General features: G+C 49.9%; 1 protein-coding gene across 1 annotated transcript in view; it reads left to right on the top strand.

The window, feature by feature from the left end:
- Positions 1–21,521, top strand: part of mta1 (metastasis associated 1) — a 48,864-nt gene that overhangs the window by 13,603 nt on the left and 13,740 nt on the right. The gene's annotated exons all lie outside the window — the stretch shown is intronic.

Raw genomic sequence — 21,521 nt, 5'->3', positions numbered from 1 at the left:
AGGTAGCTGTGAGGGTGGTAGCTGTTGCTGCAGGTAGCTGTGAGGGTGGTAGTTGTTGCTGCTGTGAGGGTGGTAGCTGTTGCTGCTGGTAGCTGTGAGGGTGGTAGCTGTTGCTGCCGGTAGCTGTTGCTGCCGGTAGCTGTTGCTGCCGGTAGCTGTTGCTGCCGGTAGCTGTTGCTGCAGGCAGCTGTGAGGGTGGTAGCTGTTGCTGCCGGTAGCTGTGAGGGTGGTAGCTGTTGCTGCCGGTAGCTGTGAGGGTGGTAGCTGTTGCTGCCGGTAGCTGTGAGGGTGGTAGCTGTTGCTGCCGGTGGCTGTTGCTGCAGGTAGCTGTGAGGGTGGTAGCTGTGAGGGTGGTAGCTGTTGCTGCAGGTAGCTGTGAGGGTGGTAGCTGTTGCTGCAGGTAGCTGTTGCTGCCGGTAGCTGTTGCTGCCGGTAGCTGTTGCTGCAGGCAGCTGTGAGGGTGGTAGCCGTTGCTGCCGGCAGCTGTGAGGGTGGTAGCTGTTGCTGCCGGTAGCTGTGAGGGTGGTAGCTGTTGCTGCCGGTGGCTGTTGCTGCAGGTAGCTGTGAGGGTGGTAGCTGTGAGGGTGGTAGCTGTTGCTGCAGGTAGCTGTGAGGGTGGTAGCTGTTGCTGCCGGTAGCTGTGAGGGTGGTAGCTGTTGCTGCCGGTAGCTGTGAGGGTGGTAGCTGTTGCTGCCGGTAGCTGTGAGGGTGGAAGCTGTTGCTGCCGGTAGCTGTGAGGGTGGTAGCTGTAGCTGCCGGTGGCTGTTGCTGCCGGTGGCTGTTGCTGCCGGTGGCTGTTGCTGCCGGTGGCTGTTGCTGCCGGTGGCTGTGAGGGTGGTAGCTGTTGCTGCAGGTAGCTGTGAGGGTGGTAGCTGTTGCTGCAGGTAGCTGTGAGGGTGGTAGCTGTTGCTGCCGGTAGCTGTGAGGGTGGTAGCTGTTGCTGCCGGTAGCTGTGAGGGTGGTAGCTGTTGCTGCCGGTAGCTGTGAGGGTGGTAGCTGTTGCTGCAGGTAGCTGTGAGTGTGGTGGCTGTTCCTGCCGGTGGCTGTAGGTAGCTGTGAGGGTGGTAGCTGTTGCTGCCGGTAGCTGTGAGGGTGGTAGCTGTTGCTGCCGGTAGCTGTGAGGGTGGTAGCTGTTGCTGCCGGTAGCTGTGAGGGTGGTAGCTGTTGCTGCCGGTAGCTGTGAGGGTGGTAGCTGTTGCTGCCGGTAGCTGTTGCTGCCGGTAGCTGTTGCTGCCGGTAGCTGTTGCTGCCGGTAGCTGTTGCTGCCGGTAGCTGTGAGGGTGGTAGCTGTTGCTGCCGGTAGCTGTGAGGGGGGTAGCTGTTGCTGCCGGTAGGTGTGAGGGTGGTAGCTGTTGCTGCCGGTAGCTGTTGCTGCCGGTAGCTGTGAGGGTGGTAGCTGTTGCTGTGAGGGTGGTAGCTGTTGCTGTGAGGGTGGTAGCTGTTGCTGTGAGGGTGGTAGCTGTTGCTGTGAGGGTGGTAGCTGTTGCTGCCGGTAGCTGTTGCTGCCGGTAGCTGTGAGGGTGGTGGCTGTTGCTGCAGGTAGCTGTGAGGGTGGTGGCTGTTGCTGCAGGTAGCTGTGAGGGTGGTAGCCGTTGCTGCCGGCAGCTGTGAGGGTGGTAGCTGTTGCTGCCGGTAGCTGTGAGGGTGGTAGCTGTTGCTGCCGGTGGCTGTTGCTGCAGGTAGCTGTGAGGGTGGTAGCTGTGAGGGTGGTAGCTGTTGCTGCAGGTAGCTGTGAGGGTGGTAGCTGTTGCTGCAGGTAGCTGTGAGGGTGGTAGCTGTTGCTGCCGGTAGCTGTGAGGGTGGTAGCTGTTGCTGCCGGTAGCTGTGAGGGTGGAAGCTGTTGCTGCCGGTAGCTGTGAGGGTGGTAGCTGTAGCTGCCGGTGGCTGTTGCTGCCGGTGGCTGTTGCTGCCGGTGGCTGTTGCTGCCGGTGGCTGTTGCTGCCGGTGGCTGTGAGGGTGGTAGCTGTTGCTGCAGGTAGCTGTGAGGGTGGTAGCTGTTGCTGCAGGTAGCTGTGAGGGTGGTAGCTGTTGCTGCCGGTAGCTGTGAGGGTGGTAGCTGTTGCTGCCGGTAGCTGTGAGGGTGGTAGCTGTTGCTGCCGGTAGCTGTGAGGGTGGTAGCTGTTGCTGCAGGTAGCTGTGAGTGTGGTGGCTGTTCCTGCCGGTGGCTGTAGGTAGCTGTGAGGGTGGTAGCTGTTGCTGCCGGTAGCTGTGAGGGTGGTAGCTGTTGCTGCCGGTAGCTGTGAGGGTGGTAGCTGTTGCTGCCGGTAGCTGTGAGGGTGGTAGCTGTTGCTGCCGGTAGCTGTGAGGGTGGTAGCTGTTGCTGCCGGTAGCTGTTGCTGCCGGTAGCTGTTGCTGCCGGTAGCTGTGAGGGTGGTAGCTGTTGCCTGCCGGTAGCTGTGAGGGGGGTAGCTGTTGCTGCCGGTAGCTGTGAGGGGGGTAGCTGTTGCTGCCGGTAGGTGTGAGGGTGGTAGCTGTTGCTGCCGGTAGCTGTTGCTGCCGGTAGCTGTGAGGGTGGTAGCTGTTGCTGTGAGGGTGGTAGCTGTTGCTGTGAGGGTGGTAGCTGTTGCTGTGAGGGTGGTAGCTGTTGCTGTGAGGGTGGTAGCTGTTGCTGCCGGTAGCTGTTGCTGCCGGTAGCTGTGAGGGTGGTGGCTGTTGCTGCAGGTAGCTGTGAGGGTGGTGGCTGTTGCTGCAGGTAGCTGTGAGGGTGGTGGCTGTTGCTGCCGGTAGCTGTGAGGGTGGTGGCTGTTGCTGCCGGTAGCTGTGAGGGTGGTGGCTGTTGCTGCCGGTAGCTGTGAGGGTGGTGGCTGTTGCTGCCGGTAGCTGTGAGGGTGGTGGCTGTTGCTGCAGGTAGCTGTGAGGGTGGTGGCTGTTCCTGCCGGTGGCTGTAGGTAGCTGTGAGGGTGGTAGCTGTGAGGGTGGTAGCTGTTGCTGCCGGTAGCTGTGAGGGTGGTAGCTGTTGCTGCCGGTAGCTGTGAGGGTGGTAGCTGTTGCTGCCGGTAGCTGTGAGGGTGGTAGCTGTTGCTGCCGGTAGCTGTGAGGGTGGTAGCTGTTGCTGCCGGTAGCTGTGAGGGGGGTAGCTGTTGCTGCCGGTAGCTGTGAGGGTGGTTGCTGTTGCTGCCGGTAGCTGTGAGGGTGGTTGCTGTTGCTGCCGGTAGCTGTGAGGGTGGTAGCTGTTGCTGCCGGTAGCTGTGAGGGTGGTAGCTGTTGCTGCCGGTAGCTGTGAGGGTGGTAGCTGTGAGGGTGGTAGCTGTTGCTGCCGGTAGCTGTGAGGGTGGTAGCTGTTGCTGTGAGGGTGGTAGCTGTTGCTGTGAGGGTGGTAGCTGTTGCTGTGAGGGTGGTAGCTGTTGCTGTGAGGGTGGTAGCTGTTGCTGTGAGGGTGGTAGCTGTTGCTGTGAGGGTGGTAGCTGTTGCTGCCGGTGGCTGTGAGGGTGGTGGCTGTTGCTGCCGGTGGCTGTGAGGGTGGTGGCTGTTGCTGCCGGTGGCTGTTGCTGCCGGTAGCTATGAGGGTGGTGGCTGTTGCTGCCGGTAGCTGTGAGGGTGGTGGCTGTTGCTGCCGGTGGCTGTTGCTGCAGGTAGCTGTGAGGGTGGTAGCTGTTGCTGCAGGTAGCTGTGAGGGTGGTAGCTGTTGCTGCCGGTAGCTGTGAGGGTGGTAGCTGTGAGGGTGGTAGCTGTTGCTGCCGGTAGCTGTGAGGGTGGTAGCTGTTGCTGCCGGTAGCTGTGAGGGTGGTAGCTGTTGCTGCCGGTAGCTGTGAGGGGGGTAGCTGTTGCTGCCGGTAGCTGTGAGGGGGGTAGCTGTTGCTGCCGGTAGCTGTGAGGGTGGTAGCTGTGAGGGTGGTAGCTGTTGCTGCCGGTAGCTGTGAGGGTGGTAGCTGTTGCTGTGAGGGTGGTAGCTGTTGCTGTGAGGGTGGTAGCTGTTGCTGCCGTTAGCTGTTGCTGCCGTTAGCTGTTGCTGCCGGTAGCTGTGAGGGTGGTGGCTGTTGCTGCCGGTAGCTGTGAGGGTGGTAGCTGTTGCTGCCGGTAGCTGTGAGGGTGGTAGCTGTTGCTGTGAGGGTGGTAGCTGTTGCTGTGAGGGTGGTAGCTGTTGCTGTGAGGGTGGTAGCTGTTGCTGTGAGGGTGGTAGCTGTTGCTGTGAGGGTGGTAGCTGTTGCTGCCGGTAGCTGTGAGGGGGGTAGCTGTTGCTGCCGGTAGCTGTGAGGGGGGTAGCTGTTGCTGCCGGTAGCTGTGAGGGGGGTCGCTGTTGCTGCCGGTAGCTGTGAGGGGGGTAGCTGTTGCTGCCGGTAGCTGTGAGGGGGGTAGCTGTTGCTGCCGGTAGCTGTGAGGGGGGTAGCTGTTGCTGCCGGTAGCTGTGAGGGGGGTAGCTGTTGCTGCCGGTAGCTGTGAGGGGGGTAGCTGTTGCTGCCGGTAGCTGTTGCTGCCGGTTGCTGTGAGCGTGGTGGCTGTTGCTGCCGGTTGCTGTGAGCGTGGTGGCTGTTGCTGCCGGTAGCTGTGAGGGTGGTGGCTGTTGCTGCCGGTGGCTGTTGCTGCAGGTAGCTGTGAGGGTGGTAGCTGTTGCTGCAGGTAGCTGTGAGGGTGGTAGCTGTTGCTGCCGGTAGCTGTGAGGGTGGTAGCTGTTGCTGCCGGTAGCTGTGAGGGTGGTAGCTGTTGCTGCCGGTAGCTGTGAGGGTGGTAGCTGTTGCTGCCGGTAGCTGTGAGGGTGGTAGCTGTTGCTGCCGGTAGCTGTGAGGGTGGTAGCTGTTGCTGCCGGTAGCTGTGAGGGTGGTAGCTGTTGCTGCCGGTAGCTGTGAGGGGGGTAGCTGTTGCTGCCGGTAGCTGTGAGGGGGGTAGCTGTTGCTGCCGGTAGCTGTGAGGGGGGTAGCTGTGAGGGTGGTAGCTGTTGCTGCCGGTAGCTGTGAGGGTGGTAGCTGTTGCTGTGAGGGTGGTAGCTGTTGCTGTGAGGGTGGTAGCTGTTGCTGTGAGGGTGGTAGCTGTTGCTGCCGTTAGCTGTTGCTGCCGTTAGCTGTTGCTGCCGTTAGCTGTTGCTGCCGTTAGCTGTTGCTGCCGGTAGCTGTGAGGGTGGTGGCTGTTGCTGCCGGTAGCTGTGAGGGTGGTAGCTGTTGCTGTGAGGGTGGTAGCTGTTGCTGTGAGGGTGGTAGCTGTTGCTGTGAGGGTGGTAGCTGTTGCTGCCGTTAGCTGTTGCTGCCGTTAGCTGTTGCTGCCGTTAGCTGTTGCTGCCGTTAGCTGTTGCTGCCGGTAGCTGTGAGGGTGGTGGCTGTTGCTGCCGGTAGCTGTGAGGGTGGTGGCTGTTGCTGCCGGTAGCTGTGAGGGTGGTGGCTGTTGCTGCCGGTAGCTGTGAGGGTGGTAGCTGTTGCTGTGAGGGTGGTAGCTGTTGCTGTGAGGGTGGTAGCTGTTGCTGTGAGGGTGGTAGCTGTTGCTGTGAGGGTGGTAGCTGTTGCTGTGAGGGTGGTAGCTGTTGCTGCCGGTAGCTGTGAGGGGGGTAGCTGTTGCTGCCGGTAGCTGTGAGGGGGGTAGCTGTTGCTGCCGGTAGCTGTGAGGGGGGTAGCTGTTGCTGCCGGTAGCTGTGAGGGGGGTAGCTGTGAGGGTGGTAGCTGTTGCTGCCGGTAGCTGTGAGGGTGGTAGCTGTTGCTGTGAGGGTGGTAGCTGTTGCTGTGAGGGTGGTAGCTGTTGCTGTGAGGGTGGTAGCTGTTGCTGCCGTTAGCTGTTGCTGCCGTTAGCTGTTGCTGCCGTTAGCTGTTGCTGCCGTTAGCTGTTGCTGCCGGTAGCTGTGAGGGTGGTGGCTGTTGCTGCCGGTAGCTGTGAGGGTGGTGGCTGTTGCTGCCGGTAGCTGTGAGGGTGGTGGCTGTTGCTGCCGGTAGCTGTGAGGGTGGTAGCTGTTGCTGTCAGGGTGGTAGCTGTTGCTGTGAGGGTGGTAGCTGTTGCTGTGAGGGTGGTAGCTGTTGCTGTGAGGGTGGTAGCTGTTGCTGTGAGGGTGGTAGCTGTTGCTGCCGGTAGCTGTGAGGGGGGTAGCTGTTGCTGCCGGTAGCTGTGAGGGGGGTAGCTGTTGCTGCCGGTAGCTGTGAGGGGGGTAGCTGTTGCTGCCGGTAGCTGTGAGGGGGGTAGCTGTTGCTGCCGGTAGCTGTGAGGGGGGTAGCTGTTGCTGCCGGTAGCTGTGAGGGGGGTAGCTGTTGCTGCCGGTAGCTGTGAGGGGGGTAGCTGTTGCTGCCGGTAGCTGTGAGGGGGGTAGCTGTTGCTGCCGGTAGCTGTTGCTGCCGGTTGCTGTGAGCGTGGTGGCTGTTGCTGCCGGTAGCTGTGAGGGTGGTGGCTGTTGCTGCCGGTGGCTGTTGCTGCAGGTAGCTGTGAGGGTGGTAGCTGTTGCTGCCGGTAGCTGTGAGGGTGGTAGCTGTGAGGGTGGTAGCTGTTGCTGCCGGTAGCTGTGAGGGTGGTAGCTGTTGCTGCCGGTAGCTGTGAGGGTGGTAGCTGTTGCTGCCGGTAGCTGTGAGGGTGGTAGCTGTTGCTGCCGGTAGCTGTGAGGGGGGTAGCTGTTGCTGCCGGTAGCTGTGAGGGGGGTAGCTGTTGCTGCCGGTAGCTGTGAGGGGGGTAGCTGTGAGGGTGGTAGCTGTTGCTGCCGGTAGCTGTGAGGGTGGTAGCTGTTGCTGTGAGGGTGGTAGCTGTTGCTGTGAGGGTGGTAGCTGTTGCTGTGAGGGTGGTAGCTGTTGCTGCCGGTAGCTGTTGCTGCCGGTAGCTGTGAGGGGGGTAGCTGTTGCTGCCGGTAGCTGTGAGGGGGGTAGCTGTTGCTGCCGGTAGCTGTGAGGGGGGTAGCTGTTGCTGCCGGTAGCTGTGAGGGGGTAGCTGTTGCTGCCGGTAGCTGTGAGGGGGTAGCTGTTGCTGCCGGTAGCTGTGAGGGGGGTAGCTGTTGCTGCCGGTAGCTGTGAGGGGGGTAGCTGTTGCTGCCGGTAGCTGTGAGGGGGGTAGCTGTTGCTGCCGGTAGCTGTGAGGGGGGTAGCTGTTGCTGCCGGTAGCTGTGAGGGGGGTAGCTGTTGCTGCCGGTAGCTGTTGCTGCCGGTTGCTGTGAGCGTGGTAGCTGTTGCTGCCGGTTGCTGTGAGCGTGGTAGCTGTTGCTGCCGGTTGCTGTGAGGGTGGTAGCTGTTGCTGTGAGGGTGGTAGCTGTTGCTGTGAGGGTGGTAGCTGTTGCTGTGAGGGTGGTAGCTGTTGCTGTGAGGGTGGTGGCTGTTGCTGCCGGTAGCTGTGAGGGTGGTGGCTGTTGCTGCCGGTAGCTGTGTGGGTGGTGGCTGTTGCTGCCGGTAGCTGTGAGGGTGGTGGCTGTTGCTGCCGGTAGCTGTGAGGGTGGTAGCTGCCGGTAGCTGTGAGGGTGGTAGCTGCCGGTAGCTGTGAGGGTGGTAGCTGCCGGTAGCTGTGAGGGTGGTAGCTGCCGGTAGCTGTGAGGGTGGTAGCTGCCGGTAGCTGTGAGGGTGGTAGCTGCCGGTAGCTGTGAGGGTGGTAGCTGCCGGTAGCTGTGAGGGTGGTAGCTGTGAGGGTGGTAGCTGCCGGTTGCTGCGAGGGTGGTAGCTGCCGGTTGCTGCAGGTGGCGGTTGCTGTTGCTGCCGGTGGCTGTTGCTGCAGGTAGCTGTGAGGGTGGTAGCTGTTGCTGCCGGTGGCTGTTGCTGCAGGTAGCTGTGAGGGTGGTAGCTGTTGCTGCCGTTAGCTGTTGCTGCCGGTAGCTGTGAGGGTGGTAGCTGTTGCTGCCGGTAGCTGTGAGGGTGGTAGCTGTTGCTGCAGGTAGCTGTGAGGGTGGTAGCTGTTGCTGCCCGTAGCTGTGAGGTTGGTAGCTGTTGCTGCCCTTAGCTGTGAGGGTGGTTGCTGTTGCTGCAGGTAGCTGTGAGGGTGTGGTAGCTGTTGCTGCAGGTAGCTGTGAGGGTGGTGGCTGTTGCTGCTGGTGGCTGTTGCTGCAGGTGGCTGTGAGGGTGGTGGCTGTTGCTGCAGGCGGCTGTTGCTGCCGGCGGCTGTTGCTGCCGGCGGCTGTGGTTTCACTTGCCTGCTCATTACTGGACCTTTTTATGTTGAGACTGAGAAGAGGGAGCTCTGCATCAGACCCAGGGTCTGACTGACTAGAGAATTTAATCCTTCTGGACTGCAGCACTCCCAAGGGGGGGGGGGGGGATTCTGTGGCAGTGGGTTGTTTTTTGTGGACCAGCAAGGAGGAGCTCTACATTTAATTTAAAGGGCTTTATTGGCTTGGGAAACAGGTTTACATTGCCAAAGCAAGTGAAATAGATCAAATAAAAAAAAACCAAGTGAAATGAACAGTAAACATTACTCACAAAAGTTACAAAAGAATAAAGACATTTCAAATGTCATGTCAGTGTTGCAATGATGTGCAAATAGTTGAAGTACAAAAGGGAAAATAAATAAACAGGTTGTATTTACAATGGTATTTTTTCATCACTGGTTGCCATTGTGGTAACAGGTCACAAATCTTGGTGTTGTGATGGCACACTGGTATTTCACCCAATAGATATGGGCGTTTATCAGAATTTGATTATTTTTCGAGTTCTTTGTGGATCTGTGTAATCTGAGAGAAGTATGTGTCTCTAATATGGTCATATATTTGGCAGGAGGTTAGGAAGTGCAGCTCAGTTTCCACCTCATTTTGTGGTCAGTGTGCACATAGCCTGTTTCTCTTGAGAGCCAGGTCTGCCTGTGGTAGCCTTTCTTAATTTTTTTATTTTTTAAATTTAATTTTTAACCTTTATTTAACTAGGCAAGTCAGTTAAGAACAAATTCTTATTTTCAATGACGGCCTAGGAACGGTGGGTTAACTGCCTGTTCAGGGGCAGTTAACCCAGGGGCAGAACTTTGAACTTGCAACCTTTCAGTTACTAGTCCAACACTCTAACCACTAGGCTACCCTGCACGGCTATGCTCACAAAGTCTGTACATCAGTCAAGATTTCCTTAATTTTGGGTCGGGAACAGTGGTCACGTATTAGCCACTGTGTACTCTCTGTTTAGGGCCACTAAATTCTTTGCTGTGTGTCAAGTAATTATCTTTTTGTTTTCTTATGATTTGATTGAATCTAATTGTGATGCTGTCCTGGGGCTCTGTGGGGTCTGTTTGTGTACAGAGCCCCAGCACCAGCTTGCTTGGGGGCTCTTCTCCAGGTTAATTTCTCTGAAGTTGATGGCTTTGTTAGGAAGGTTTGGGAATTGCTTCCTTTCAGGTGGTTGTAGAATTTTAACGGCGCTTTTCTGGATTTTGTTAATTAGCGGGTATCGGCCTAATTCTGCTCTGCAGGCATTTGGTGTTTTACGTTGTACGCAGAGGATTTGGTGTTTGCCCCATTTTTTTTGTGAATTCTTGGTTGGTGAGTTGACCTCACACCTCAACCAAAAAGGGCAAAGTGTTCTATAATTGATTAATGTACTTTTAGCCAGATCCTAATTGGTATGTTGAATTTTGTTGTTTTGATGGCATAGAAGGCCCTTCTTGCCTTATCTCTCAGATCGTTCACAGCTTTATGGAAGTTACCTGTGGCGCTGATGTTTACGCCGAGGTATGTATAGTTTTTTTGTGTGCTCTAGGGCAACTGTGTCTAGATTAAATTTGTATTCGTGGTCCTGGCAACTGGGCCTTTTTTGGAACACCATTATGTTTTGTCTTGCTGAGCTTTACAGTCAGGGCCCAGGTCTGATCGAATCTGTGCAGAACATCTAGGTGCTTCTGTAGGCCGTCCTTGGTTGGGGACAGAATCACCAGATCATCAGCAAACAGACAATTTACTTCAGATTCTAGTAGGGTGAGGCCGGGTGCTGCAGACTGTTCTAGTGCCCTTGCCAATTCATTGATATATATGTTGAAGAGGGTGGGGCTTAAGCTGCATCCCTGTCTCCCCGTCCCCCCTGTCCCTGTGGAAATAATTATTTTGCCAATTTTATAATGTATGTTTTTTTTTCCCCCACGCCACTTTCCATCAATTTGTATAGTAGATCCTCGTGCCAAATTGAGTCATGCTTTTTTTAAATCAACAAAGCATGAGGATTTTGCCTTTTTGTTTGTCTATTAGTTAATATAGGACTATTTCTCTCTCTACCATTTGTATTTCATATACCTATGACTATTGGATGTTCTTATAGGTACTAAGGTATTACCAGCCTAATCTCGGGAGTTGATAATCTTGAAGTCATAAACAGCGCAATGCTTGAAGCATTGCGAAGAGCTGCTGGCTGATGCAGTAAAGTGCTGTTTGAATGAATGCTTATGAGCCTGCTGCTGCCTACCATCGCTCAGTCAGACTGCTTTATCAAATATCAAATTATAGACTTAATTATAATAACACACAGAAATGCAAGCCTTAAGTCATTAATATGGTCAAATCCGGAAACTATCATTTCGAAAACAAAACTTTTATTCTTTCAGTGAAATACAGAACCGTTCCGTATTTTATCTAACGGGTGGCATCCATAAGTCTAAATATTCCTGTTACATTGCACAACCTTCAATGTTATGTCATAATTACTTAAAATTCTGGCAAATTAGTTTTGCAACGAGCCAGGCGGCCCAAACTGCTGCATATACCCTGACTCTGTTGCACAGAACGCAAGGGAAGTGACACAGTTTCCCAAGTTAAAATAAATTCATGTTAGCAGGTAATAGTAACTAAATATTCAGGTTTAAAAATATATAATTGTGTATTGATTTTAAGAAAGGCGTTGATGTTTATGGTTAGTTACACGTCGGTGCAACGACAGTGCTTTTTACGTGACTGTGCTTGTTAAATCATCCCTTTGGCGAAGTAGGCTGTGATTCAATGATAAATTAGCAGGCACCGCATCAATTATATGCAACATAGGACAAGCTAGATAAACTAGTAATATCATCAATCATGTGTAGTTAACTAGTGATTATGCTAAGATACATTTTTTTTAATAAGATATGTTTTATGCTAGCTAGCAACTTACCTTGGTTCCTTGCTGCACTCGCATAACAGGTAGTCAGCCTGCCACGCAGTCTCCTCGTAGAGTACAATGTAATCGGCCATGATCGGTGTCTAAAAATGCTGATTACCGATTATGAAAACTTGAAATCGGCCCTAATTAATCGGCCATTACGATTAAGCGTTCGACCTCTAGAGGAAACATACGAGTCTGCTGTTAATGATAACGCAGAGGATTTTCCCCAAGGTTGTTGTTGACGCATATCCCCTGGTAGTTATTGGGGTCAAATTTGTCTCCAATTTTATGGATTTGGGTGATTAGTCCGTGATCAGTCCGGTTCCAAATATTGGGGAAGATGCCAGAGCTGAGGATGATAAACAGTTTAAGTATAGCCAATTTCATTTATGATACCATCAACCCCACAGGCCTTTTTGAGTTGGAGGGTTTGTATTTTGTCCTGTAGGTCATTCAATGTATTGGAGAATCCAGTGTGTTTTGGGAGTCTTTAATAGTTGATTCTAAGATTTGTATTTGATCATGTGTATGTTTTTTTCTGATCTTTGTTATAGAGCAAAAAAGATTGGAGAAGTGGTATATCCATACATCTGTTTTTGAGTTTTCCAATTTTCCCAGAAGTGGTTAGATTGGATGGATTCTTCAATTACATTGAGCAGATTTCTGATGTGCTGTTCCTTCTTCCGTAGTGTATTTCTGTCTTTAGTGATTCACCATAGTGAAGGCATAGACTCAGGTTTTCTGGGTCTCTGTTTTTGGTTGGATAGGTTCTCAATTTCTTAGGTTTTTGCATTCATCAAACCTTTTGTCATTGTTAATTTCTTAGGTTGTCTGCTCTTACATTTAAAACATTTTGATAGGGAAGATGAGGTCAAATGTGCTGTTTAGGTTTTCTACTGCTATAAGTTTACACCTTCACAGTGAAATCTTTTTTTCCAGGAAATTGTCTAGAAGGGATTGAATTTGTTGTTGCCTAATTGTTTTTTTGGTAGTTCTCCACACTATTTTCCTTCCATCTATAGCATTTATTTATTATTCAATTCCTTTGGCTTTGATGCCACATGATTTCGCTGTGATGTCAGTGGACTGACTGAATGCTCTAAGAGACTCTGGGTTGAGGTCAGTGATAAAGTAGTCAACAGTACTACTGCCAAGAGATGAGCTATAGGTGTACCTACCGTAGGAGTCCCCTCAGCCTACCATTGACTATGTTCTTACCCAGCGTGTGACAGAGCTGCAGGAGGTGTGACCCGTTTTTGTTGGTTACAGTATATTGTGTCTAGTGAGACGTGGCGGAGGGAATGCTGTCACCTCCAGGTAGGTGTTTGTCCCCCTGTGTGCTGAGGGTGTCTGGTTCTTGTCCAGTTCTGGCATTTTGTTCGCCACAGACTAGTACATGTCCCTGAGCCTGGAAATTGTTGAGATCCCCCTCTAGGATGGAGACGCTGTCATCGTTTAAAGTATGGGGATTCTGTTGAGGGATAAAGCTAGCACACAAGGACATTTTTCTCTGAGATCATTTCCTTAATCATTTCTAGTCAGATGTAAAATGTTCCTGTTTTGACTAATTTAATAGTGGATTAGGTCTGCTCTATACCAAATTAGCATACACCCTGAGTCTCTTCCCTGTTTCACACCTGGTAGTTTGGTGGGCGGGACTACCAGCTCTCTGTAACCTAGATGGCAACCAGTGCATCCAGCTCTTTTATACAGTGTTTCTTATAGGATGACTGTCTATTTCCTCTTTAGGCCAAATGCAAATCACCTCAGACCTTGTATATTCCAGGATGAGATAGTAAAAGCGTTGTCTTCCATAGCGTCTAGGTGTTTTTGTGTGGTTTAGGCCCAGACCATCACAGTAGGTGTGAGCAGAGCATGTTGAGCATCTGATACATACCGCTTAGGTCGCAGGATGGGCTTGGGTGGGGGTAATAGTGAGGGTTGGGCCTGTTGCTCTGCTCATGGCCTGTTATGTTGAGGTCCTTGCCGCAGGGGCGGGGGGCATAGGTCGGGCAGAAGGGTCATAGGTCTGATATGGGGTGGCCTACATAGGGTGTGGTGCGGGTTTGCTTGGGGTGGTCTTAGCTGGTTGGGGTGTGGCTGGTGATGCTGTGGTCTGGGTGTAGGTCCTCTTGGCGTGGGTTCTCTCTGCATGTCCTTCGAGAGGGTGTCTCGCTGGACTGGGCGTTGGTGTCCGTTGCTCCTGTCTGAGGTGCTGGGGCTGCAGCTGAGGGTGATGTCCTTCAGGGTCCTGGCATAAATTTGGATTGCTGCCTTGTAGAGGTGGACCTGGTTGTCCAGGGTGGAGTGGTGGGCCAGGTAGACATTAGGTTTTGGCCCCTCAGGTCATTTGTGCCTGTGAATTATGTGGCTGGGGAACCCTAGTCTGTCCTCTGACAATAGCTCCAGGACATGCCTTGTGTTTGGGGACCAGGGTTTAGCCACTTTGTGTTTGGGAAAAAGTTTATCCTATTGAATGTATTTGCCATTTTAAGTCAATGTGTAGCACAATCTCTGTCATGTGTGTCCTCAGTGGATGTTGGGGGGGGGGGGTTGTCAGGGGGGCTGACAGGGGGCTGTTAGGAGGGGGTGGTGTCTTGGGTTGGCGGGTCCTTTGTTGTCTGTCCCACTGTGGTGTTGAGGTTGTGGTCCAGGTCTGAGGTGGGCTGTTCTGCTGTCTTGTCTGGGGGATTGTCCTGCTCTCTGTCACACCTCAGCTTTCTGACCTCATCCTTCAGGGCCATCTGTACATCTTTAGGTTCTCTTACCTCATTCCACAGAGCAGCCAGCTCTCTGACAGCCGTCCATCTCCACTTTCTGCCCTCCAGGTCATGTTGGGGGGGGGGGGGGGTGCTAGTCTGTTTTGTGCGCTTGGAATATGTGGACTAGCGCACTGAGCTCCACCGTGTCTCGCACTGAGCTCCACCGTGTCTCGCTCTGAGCTCCACCGTGTCTCGCTCTGAGCTCCACCGTGTCTCGCTCTGAGCTCCACCGTGTCTCGCTCTGAGCTCCACCGTGTCTCGCTCTCATTGATGGAGTAGTTAATTTGTGGGACCTGGGTGTGTTCAGTGCTGGAGGCGGGTGGGTGGTGTGTGACTATCCTTTAGTTTGAAGAGGTGTGATTAGACTTAGGGTAGATTTACATAACAAAATGACCTCGCGATTATTGTCCTTTCATTTTTGGCTAGTAGCTTCGGACATATTACTCACTCAGTTTTGTGTTGGAGGGTATTTACAGGTTCCACTGTTTCTTCTGCAGGTTTTGGTTTGTTAGAAGTTTTTTTCCTTGATTGTCCTTGTTAGTAATAGTCCATTCAGGTAATTTTGTCCAAAATCAAGTTAAAAAAAAAATTGGATTGGAGGTTTTAATGTTTAGGTTAGTATCCTGTGTAAGTCCTTGTGAAAAAATGCAAGTTTATCTACATTTATCCAACTTTAATATTTTTTGCAGAAGAACCCAGGAGCCCATGAGCTCTCTCCTCTCTTCTCTTTCTCTGTGTGTTCCTGCGGGAGAGCCACTGTTCATTTTTGAGAGCCGTGTGTGTCCCGGACAGTCCCAACTTGTGCTGGTTTGTGTGTGGAGTATGGGCCTCTTGGTTCTATGTGCAGCCAGCACCATCAGTCAGTCCCTCCAGAATTCCTAATTGTCCCAAATGGCACCCTATTCCCTATATAGTGCACTACTTGCGACCTGGACTCAGTGCACTATGTAGGGAACACGGTGCCGTTTGGAACGCTACCCCAGACAGCCATTTGCAATATGTGAAGTATGCATGTAAGGAATGGCTCTTCACCCCATGGGTGTGGTGGTGGTGGGCTGCTGCTGTATCCTGTCTGAGTTCTGGAGCCGCCAGCCCAAAGACAAAGAGGGAAAAGGGGGAAATCTGAGGGGCTGTTGGATTTTCCAAACAGTGTGTGTGTTTGGAAATGGGAGAGGGAACTTCACACTCTGAGAGTGGCCCTGTGTAACATTGTCCTTGTGTTGTACCGGATGGCTTTCTTTCTCCATTCTGGATTATTGCCTGTGCGGTGTGTGTGTGCTGTGAGTCACAGATCAAATATTTCCCTTGCCGGGATTCGGTTGGAGCCTTCCCTTAAAGGGCCTGTGACTGCACCCTTACTCCAGGTCTTAGCCCCGCCCCTGTCGGCAGAGCTGCCTCCTGAGTGGTCGGTTCCACTGACATGGCCTTTTGCTCCTCTGGCCCCTCCCTCAGGCCCAAATGACTTAGCCTCTCTTTAATTTCCGTTTCTATTCTGAGAGCTCTAGAACTCTAGGCCGTTGGTTTCAGTAAACAATAGACATCAATGGTGACGATGAATCCATTCACAAACACACAAAAAAACGAGTGGGGAAGTACAGAAGAACCGTTTCTCCATTTAGTCTAGACTTCATAACTTTTAGAAGAATGCATCGTTGAAATAAAGTAAAAGTTCTTCAGAGCTCAGGATCTGAGGTGTCGCTTCTCTCTTCTTTCACTCCTCTAATCGTAGGGCCTCTCATTCATCAATAATTGAGAATTGGTACGGGCAGGTGAGATGGAGAGGCAATTTGTGGAGAGTATGGATTTGGTGCTGTGCCAGAAAATTGGCTGTGTCTTTTTATGGACAGAGCGGGTCATGGCTCAGGGAGTCAGTCAGGGGCTGGTGATAATGGTGCCACTGCACCTGTCTACCACCTGGCTACATACCCCCAGGCCAAAGCAGGCCTGATGGTTGACCCTCTTCAACTCGGGCTGGGAATTGCCTGGGACGATATTAACACAATACTGCCTATACAATATGTATTGTGATTCTATATGTACTGCGATTGTATTATTGACCAGGTACAGCCGACTAGTCAAATATAATGTAATCCAAAACTAATATTGGGAGTCCCATAGGGCGGAGCAAAATTGGCCCCGCTTTGTCCGGTTTTGTCCGGGGTAGGCCAGGCAGTCATTGTAAAAAATATTTCTTAACTGGCTTGCCTAGTTAAATAAAGGTTACACACACACACACCACTCTGACCATTTACGTATGTCCCCATTACCAGTAAAACATAATCAAAACCTATTTCTTTCACATACTTGCTGTGCTGTTTCGTTGTTCATTTGTACAGTCGTTTCATTCTCAACCCGGATTTCTATGGAACGCCGTTTGAGTCGTTGTGTGTCAAATAAGATACACGTCAAATAAGCTTGTTGACCAATCAGGACCCGAATATGACTGCACGTCACAGAATAATTTAACGCGTTCATTCATTTTTTTTACGTGGCTATTACACATCGATTACACTCACTCGTATTTAATGTCACAGTGCTTCATTGATACGTATGCTGTGATGCTGGTAAAGTTGTCTCGCTCACCTACAGGGCTGGTCATTTAAAAATAAAAAAAAGCTAGCTAGATCATGGATGCAAACAATGTTCTTCCACAAGAAAATAGCAAAAAATCTGTTTCAGTAGCTATAGTTGCTAGCTAACTATATAGCTAGGTGTCATCTAAAAATAACCCTGATTTTATAAGACGGCTCTTGTTTGATTAATGGTGGGTCGGACCCAGTTGTGAAGCTAGCCACAATAAGGATAAGCCCAATATTGGACTTTGCGGTTAGCCTTCAAAATAAAAGTATGTCATAGACAGTGATGTAAATGAATACAAAGTAGATTTATGCCATAATTGAATAGATCATGCTAAATGAGGATGGAATGTTATATAAAATCAACAAAAGACACTTTGTTAATTTCACACCTGTTAATCACATGGAATGTATTATTCTTTAGAATTGCATTGGGGGCATACTTATTTCACTGTACAGTCTTAACCCATGTCATTGATCCACAATCCATAGTTATCAGTCTACTCAGTGACACCCAGAGAACATTAGCGTCGTAGCTCTTATTGTGGTACTCTGAAACAACTGTGAATTGAGCCACTTTTGTTGTCAACCTATGTGTATTGAACACTATTCCCGAGGAAAAACAATACAGCGTGGATGTTTTTGGAGTCTAACTCTGAGGAGGACGTTGGGAAAACAACATGTATTGAGTAGAGGTCTACCGATTTTAATCGAAATGGCCGATTTTAATTAGGGCCGATTTCAAGTTTTCATAACAATCGGAAATCGGTATTTTTGGGCGCCGATTTTTATTATTCTTTTTTAATGTATTTAGTATTTTTATACCTTTTTTTTATTTAACTAGGCAAGTCGGTTAAGAGCACATTCTTATTTTCAATGACTGCCTAGGAACGGTGAGTTAACTGCCTCGTTCAGGGGCAGAACAACAGATTTTCACCTTGTCAGCTCGGGGGATCCAATCTTGCAACCTTACAGTTAACTAGTCCAACGCAATAACGACCTGCCTCTCTCGTTGCACTCCACAAGGAGACTGCCTGTTACGCGAATGCAGTAAGCCAAGGTAAATTGCTAGCTAGCATTAAACTTATCTTATAAAAAACAATCAATCATAATCACTAGTTAACTACACATGGTTGATGATATTACTAGATATTATCTAGTGTGTCCTGCGTTGCATATAATCTGACTGAGCATACAAGTATCTAAGTATCTGACTGAGCGGTGGTAGGCAGAAGCAGGCTCGTAAACATTCATTCAAACAGAACTTTCGTGCGTTTTGCCAGCAGCTCTTTGTTGTGTGTCAAGCATTGCGCTGTTTATGACCAAGCCTATCAACTCCCAAGATGGGGCTGGTGTAACCGAAATGAAATGGCTAGCTAGTTAGCGTGCCCTAATAGTGTTTCAAACGTCACCCGCTCTGAGCCTTCTAGTAGTTGTTCCCCTTGCTCTGCATGGGTTACGCTGCTTCGATGGTGGCTGTTGTTGTTGTGTTGCTGGTTCGAGCCCAGAGAGGAACGAGGAGAGGGACGGAAGCTATACTGTTACACTGGCAATACTAAAGTGCCTATAAGAACATCCAATAGTAAAAGGTTAATGAAATACAAATGGTATAGAGGGAAATAGTCCTATAATTCCTATAACTACAACCTAAAACTTCTTACCTGGGAATATTGAAGACTCATGTTAAAAGGAACCACCAGCTTTCATATGTTCTGAGCAAGGGACTGAAACGTTAGCTTTCTTACATGGCACATATTGAACTTTTACTTTCTTCTCCAACACTTTGTTTTTGCATTATTTAAACCAAATTGAACATGTTTCATTATTTAATTGAGGCTAAATTGATTTTATTGATGTATTATATTAGATTAAAATAAGTGTTCATTCAGTATTGTTGTAATTGTCATTATTACAAATACATTTTTAAAAATCAATTTAATCTATTTAATCTTCTTCTTTGGTCCTCCAATAATCGGTATCGGCGTTAAGAAATCATAATCGGTCGACCTCTAGTATTGAGTGGACTGATACCCCATTTCATTAATCCCCAATCCTTAGGTAAAGCTGTACAGTGCATTATGAATGTCAATACACGCAATGGGCTGACTGGGGAGGTGATTTCACACACACAGTCCCGAGATAAGAGCTACAACGCTAATATTTGTGTAAACTCTTAACAGTTGTGTTCTGTGGGTGGCACCGAGTAGACTGATACCCCATTTCATTGCTTCACATTCCAACTTCAGATTCCAACCTTGTTTAATTTTTATCTAGTCTAAATATGGCATAATTCCATCAATTGTAAGCTTCTGCATTGCTTTCAAAGAGGTACTTTTATGTTGAAGGCAAACTGCAAATTCAACTATTGTGCCTAATCCTTATTGTGGCTAGCTTCACGACCCGGTCCGGTCGAGCCTACAGATGGCGCTGGCTGCTTCTAACGTTAGCTTTGGGCAACAGGGCGAAGTAGCTGGCTAGCTATTTATTTTCATGAACTGAAGTTCAATTTCAAAAGGTGAACAAGTTGCTACCTAGCTAATACTTACTCACAAGGATTCCTAAATCATTGCTAAGAATAATGAAAATGACTGCAGTTTCTACTGGTCATTGTTTTCAGGCTGGTTGTATTGGTGCTAGCCAGGTACCAAGCTAAAGCTAGCTAGCTACCCCAGAAGTTGCGGTCGAACAAATAATACTTTATTACCAACACGGTATTGTGTAAACACCGTTCATGTCCTGTGTTTGCTTGTTTATTTGACATATCTGTTTTGACACGCAAAGACCCAAACGGCGTTCCATAGTATGTTGTGAAGCTAATAGCAGTTATTACTGTGCAACTCCGGTAGGGCATCTGGAAAATAGCAAAAGCCAACGTCACCCATGACAGAGAACGGTTGATTGTCAAGGGCAATAAATTTCATTATCTTGGTGTTAATGGATTTCACCTTATTAGTTGTCTCGCTGAAATTTTCTTACTCTTTCAAATGACTGCTCGATCCACACAGCAGACATTGTGGGCTAGGTTAGGAATGCTGTGTTGCACTTGTAGCGCAACATTTACGTCAAGTACCTACGTTTTATATAGGTATGCACGTCAGCTTTGACATCGGTGTTACGTGCTGACCACACCGCTCACGTCGCGTGCGTTGCAAAATAAATGTACACATGCATGTTATTCAATCAATGCACTGCTCGCGCTTGCCAACGAGTTTCTGCGTTGCCAAGCGCTAAAATCGAAGTCAGTTCTATTTGTGATGCTGAACGCAGTGAAAGTCCTGCCTCTCCCATCTCCTCATTGGTTCATAGAAGAATATCTCCACGTACCAGCTCTTCATTGTTTATACCCACGTGGGTGATTTGAAAGATGAACTGAGGTCGGTCGGTTCTGGTAATACACCATATTATGAAAGTTAGATGCCAATCGCCATATAAAGTCCACGAAGAAAAGGCCTGGAAGGAGGAGAGATGACTAGAAACAATTCGGTTGACCGTTTTGTGTGGGGATTAATTGTCGGCGTAGCGGTAAAATAACAAATCAACGTTTATATCCCAAATTAGCTAGCTAAATTGCCATAAATGTTTTAATGCTTTTCAACCTGTCCCCAAATGTAATATAATTGGTTCAGAGTTTGTTTTGATATTTCAACCTGTGTCGTGGTTGCTTTTGGTGTGTGGGGGGGACAAAATCAATTTGCTCATGCGCGCATCAGGCTTAGGCATGGTGTTAAACTAGACATCGGGCCGATACCGATGTTGGCATTTTTAGCTAATATTGTCCGATACCGATATATATGGTGCATGCAACTATACAGAAGCAAGCTTAAATGCTGTAAAAGATCCCTCATTTATGCCCATTGGCCAACTATCTAATGCCTGACCGTACATGATTTGTCAGATTGGTTTGGCTGTGGGACTATGGACTGTAGTGTCTGTCCATTCTGTGATGGTGTCTATAAGAAGAGTCTCTATAAGAGTCTGTCTGGTGGGTGCTGAGTGAGTGTTGGTGAGAGTGAGCACTTATTGATTCTGGTCCCACTTTCCTTCTCCTGGAAATCCTTTGATTGCTTCTCTCCGGTCTCGGTTTCCCTCTCTCCGGTCTCGGTTTCCCTCTCTCTGGGTTCAGTCTCCCTCTCTCCTGGGTCTCCCTGTCTCCGGTCTAGCGCCTTCTCTAATGAAACTTCAAATGAGCTGGAGCACGTGCCTGCTGGTCTCTAGTCTTCCCTCTCCCTTCTTTCTCTCGGTCACCCTCGCTCCTTATATATATATATATATATATATATATGTATGTGTGTGTGTGTGTGTGTGTGTGTGTGTGTATATATGTGGATCTTAATCACACAGAGTGCTTTTGGAAAGTATTCAAGCCCCTTCACTTATTCCACATTTTGTTACCGTTACAGCCTTACTCTGAAATGGATTAAATTATTTGTTTTCCTTATCAATCTACACAGTACCCCATAATAACAAAGCAAAAACGGGTTTTTAATTTATTTTGCAAATTTATAAATAAAAAAATAGATCCTTTTGTCAGACCCTTTGCTATGAGACAGGTCCCACAGTCGACAGTGCATGTCAGAGCAAAAACCAAGCCATGAGGTAGAAGGAATTGTCCATAGAGCTCCGAGAGGCACAGATTGTGTTGATGTACAGATCTGGGGAAGGGTTCCAAAACATTTCTGTAACATTGAAGGTCCCCAAGAACACAGTGGCCTCCATTCTTAAATGGAAGAAGTTTAGAACCACCTAGACTCTTCCAAGAGCTAGCCGCCCGGCCAAACTGGGCAATCGGGGGAGAAGGGCCTGACAGAGCTCTAGAGATCCTCTTTGGAGATGGGAGAACCTTCCAGAAGGACAACAGTCTCTGCAGCACTCCAACAATCAGGTCTTTATGGTAGAGTGGCCAGACGGAAGCCACTCTTCAGTAAAAGGCACATGACAGCCAGCTTGGAGTTTGCCAAAAGGCACCTAAAGGACTCTCAGATAATGAGAAACATGATTCTCTGCTCTGATGAAACCAAGATTGAACTCTTTGGCCTAAGTGCTAAGTGTCACAACTGGAGGAAAGCTGGCACAACCCCTACGGTGAAGTATGGTGGTGGCAGCATCATGCTGTGGGGATGTTGAATCCATTTTAGAATATGGCTGTAACGTAACAGAGTGAAGGGGTCTGAATACTTTCCGAATGCACTGTCGCTCTCCCGCATCCCCCCTCGTCTCCCTCCCTCCTTGAGCTCCTTCCTCATAGAAACTCCTGCATCCAA

This window comes from Oncorhynchus masou, chromosome 21, assembly GCF_036934945.1.
Source record: "Oncorhynchus masou masou isolate Uvic2021 chromosome 21, UVic_Omas_1.1, whole genome shotgun sequence".
In the NCBI taxonomy this organism is placed as follows: Eukaryota; Metazoa; Chordata; class Actinopteri; order Salmoniformes; family Salmonidae; genus Oncorhynchus; species Oncorhynchus masou.
The sequence above is the reverse complement of the archived record's forward strand: the minus strand, read 5'-3'. Positions and strand labels throughout refer to the sequence as shown.